The 4,018-nt window shown below is 38.2% G+C and overlaps 2 non-coding genes across 2 annotated transcripts; one reads left to right on the forward strand and one right to left on the reverse strand.

The window, feature by feature from the left end:
• Window positions 1–1,914: 1,914 nt before the first annotated feature.
• TRNAG-GCC (transfer RNA glycine (anticodon GCC)) lies at window positions 1,915–1,985 on the forward strand. Its single transcript has one exon. It is a non-coding gene; the product is annotated as a tRNA-Gly (tRNA).
• A 172-nt stretch (window positions 1,986–2,157) lies between these two features.
• On the reverse strand, window positions 2,158–2,231 carry TRNAM-CAU (transfer RNA methionine (anticodon CAU)). The gene has a single exon. It is a non-coding gene; the product is annotated as a tRNA-Met (tRNA).
• Window positions 2,232–4,018: the final 1,787 nt, after the last annotated feature.

The following is a 4,018-nucleotide window of genomic DNA, read 5'->3' on the forward strand; positions in this document are numbered from 1 at the left end:
CCCTTTGGGGAGAGGGTTGGATTGTTAGTGTGGACGATTTAGAAGATATAGTTGGAGGACATGTATGGTTAGGTTTTATTTGTATATTTGGTGGAATCGGCATATCTTAACCAAACCCTTTGCATGGGCTCGGCGAGCACTTGTATGGTCCGGGAGGGCTTACTTGTCTTATAGTTTAGCTGCTTTATCCGTTTTGGTTTCATCCTTTGTTGTTTTGTCCGGTTCAATAATACCGCCTATCCTAGTGAGTTTTCACGGGCCCATCGGGCCCGAAGCTTCTCAAGCTCAAGCATTCACTTTTCTAGTTAGAGACCAACGCCTTGGGGCTAACGTGGGATCCGCGCAAGGACCTACTTGGTTTAGGTAAATATCTAATCGTTCCCGACCGGAGAGGTCATTTTAGGAGGAGAAACTATCGTTTTGGGATCTCCGTGCTCCTTGGTTATAACCTTTAAGGGGTCCCAACGGTTTGGACTTGAGTAGGCTGAAAAAAGACATACAACCTTGGCAAGAACGCCGTTCAGCGGAATATATGACGATGCTCCTTTAGGTTCTTTCAATTCCGTGGGTGGTGTAGCTATCGAGATCAATGCAGTCAATTATGTTTCTCCTAGAAGTTGGTTAGCTACCTCTCATTTTGTTCTAGGATTCTTCCTATTCGGTGGGTCATTTGTGGCATGGGGAAGGGCCCGTGCAGCTGCAGCGGGATTTGAAAAAGGAATTGATCGTGATTTAGAACCCGTTCTTTTCATGACCCCTCTTAACCGAGACATAAGATCAAATATCTGAAGTAGGAATTATTTTGATCCCACCATACGTATTGGAATTGGAATCAGTTGATATTTGATGAAAAAGTCTTACTTTTTTTTAACTCGATTATATCTATTGTTTTTTTTACCGGCTAGGCCACCTAGCCGAAAGCCGGGCAAAACAAATAAAGAAAGAAATAGATTCAATGGGTAAAAGGAGAGAGGGATTCAACCCTCGATAGTTCTCGAACAAAGAACTATACCGGTTTTCAAGACCGAGCTATCAACCGCTCAGCCATCTCTCCAAAAGACAATCTCCATTTATTTTATTTGTATTCTCCGAATAGAACATGGCCATATGAGTTGATACCATCACTATCCGTAGAAACACCCCCGTTATGGGTATATCTATTTTGGATTTATCTATCTGTATATATGAGCGTGGGCTAGCATGCACGCTTTGTGAAGTAAAAAAAGCTCCGCGACTCCATGTCCGAATAAAGTGATAATAAGTCCTATAGGATCAATGGGTTCATGGTCAAATCCCCATGATGCATTTTATTACAATTTTTGGCTGAGAGGGGATCAAATGGTATATAGTTTATTTGTTGGTAGCTTGGAGGATTAGAAGCATGACTATTGCTTTCCAATTGGCTGTTTTTGCATTAATTGCTACTTCATCAATCTTATTGATTAGTGTACCCGTTGTATTTGCTTCTTCCGATGGTTGGTCAAGTAACAAAAAAATGTTGTATTTTCCGGTACATCATTATGGATTGGATTAGTCTTTTTAGTAGCTATCCTTAATTCTCTCATCTCTTGAACCGATTCAGTATTTCCCAGATCAAAAGAAAAAACGAACCCCCTAATCCCTTCGGGTGTTGTGAGACACATTAAAATTCCAGAATATATTCCATAATATAAGATGAGTAAAAAAAAAAAAAATTTGGGGGGGTCAAAGTCCAACTTCTTGAATGAAACAAAAAAAGAAATATTATATTTCTTTTTTTGTTTCATGTATGTTATATAATTAGAATTATAAGAATAATTGGAATCGCTTACAATCTGAAAATAGTATCCGTCCCCCGCAAAATAATGATCCAAGCATGATATATCATATATGTGAGGACATATACGTGCTTATCGTGAACAATAAAAAAATTATGCGGATATGGTCGAATGGTAAAATTTCTCTTTGCCAAGGAGAAGACGTGGGTTCGATTCCCGCTATCCGCCTATAGTGAAATAATGTAATAGGATGAATGATTCGGTAGAGTTTACTACGATAGTGTAGTGGTTCTATCTTCTCTTCCTACTTCTTTTCCTTCAATCCAAAAAGAAAAATAGTAATTACTGACTAGTTAACAGAGTCCGACCTAAAATTTTTTGACAAAAAAATCGATCAATATTGCGGAGACAGGATTTGAACCCGTGACCTCAAGGTTATGAGCCTTGCGAGTTACCAAGCTGCTCTACCCCGCGTTGAAGAGAGGAGATGGGAACTAATGTACAAACGAGGATTGGATAACGTGTGAATTTGCATTAGAATCAATGCAAAATACTTGATTGATTGAATGAATGCAAAACACTTATGTTTGAGCTTGCAATATAATGAGTGCAAAACAGTTGATTGATTGAATGAACGTACCTACAAGTGAGCTTGTGTTAGAAAGAATACAAAACACTAGATTGAATGAACCTACATGTGAGGTTGCGCTTATAATGGACGCAAAACACATGATTGATTGATTGATTGTAGAAAACTCATGTTCTTATCGCTTTTTCAGGATACAACCCTATTCTGGAACTAGTACCTCAAATAACGTGTTGTAGAACCAAAAAGAGAAAAAGAGACCTCATGGAAAATCTGGGAAAAAGTGCAAAAAAGTCAAACTGTCAAATGTCAACAGTCAATGATTAAAGCCATAGTCAACCGTCATAGTGAACTCAAGGGTCCAAAAACACAAAAGCTCAGGAAACACTCCAAGGCTTCAAGAATCAATGACTAAACTCTTTGTAAGACAAGGACTAAGCCTCCAAACCCTAAACCCTAGGATAGATAATATAAGTTAGATCTATGATGAACAACTTCCAAACCCCAAAAACCAACTTTCCACACCGACAGAATGCAAAACACTTGATTAAATGCATCTACGTGCGAGTTTGCATTAGAATGAATGCAAAACACTTTATTTATTTAATGAATGGAAAACACTTGATTGAATACACTTACGTGGGAGCTTGCATTATAAAGAATGCAGAACATTTGACTGATTGAATGAACGTACCTACAAGCAAGCTTGTGTTAAAAATAATGCAAAACACTTGATTGAATGCACCTACGTGTGAGGTTGCGTTATAATGGTTATGAAACACATGATTAATTGATTGATTGTAGAAAACTCATGTTCTTATCGCTTTTTCAGGATACAGCCCTATTATGGAACTAGTACCTCAAATAACGTGTTGTAGAGCCAAAAAGAGAAAAAAGAGACCTCATGGAACAACTGGGAAAAAGTGCAAAAAAGTCAAACTGTCAAATGTCAACGGTCAATGATCAAAGCCATAGTCAACCGTCATAGTGAACTCAAGGGTCCAGAAACTCAAAAGATCAGGAAACACTCCAAGGCTTCTAGAATTAATGACTAAACCCTTTGTAAGACAAGGACTAAACCTCCAAACCCTAAACCCTAGCCTAGATCATATAAGTTAGATCTAAAATGAACAACTTCCAAACCCCAAAACCCCACTTTCTACACCAAGAGAATGCAAAACACATGACTAAATGCATCTATGTGTGAATTCACATTAGAATGAATGCAAAACACTTGATTGATTGAATGAATGCAAAACACTTGACTGAATACACTTACGTTGGAGGTTACACTATAATGAATGCAAAACACTTGACTGATTGAATGAACGTACCTAAAAGCGAGCTTGCGTTAGAAAGAATGCAAGACACTTAATTGAATGTACCTACGCGTGAGCTTGCTTTCTAATGAGTGCAAAACACCTTATTGATTGATTGATTGATTGTAGAAAACTCGTGTTTTTATCACGTTTTCAGGATACATCCCTATTCTGAAACTAATACCTCAAAAGACATGTTATAGAACCAAAATGAGACAAAAGGACCCTAAAAGGGACCTCCAGGAAGAACTGGAAAAGGGCGCCATAAAGTCAAACTGGGAAAAGTCAACGGTCAACGATCAAAGCCATAGTCAACGGTCCTAGTAACCTCAAGGGTTCAAAAACTCAAAAGCTCA

Source organism: Coptis chinensis, chromosome 3 (genome assembly GCF_015680905.1).
Source record: "Coptis chinensis isolate HL-2020 chromosome 3, ASM1568090v1, whole genome shotgun sequence".
In the NCBI taxonomy this organism is placed as follows: Eukaryota; Viridiplantae; Streptophyta; class Magnoliopsida; order Ranunculales; family Ranunculaceae; genus Coptis; species Coptis chinensis.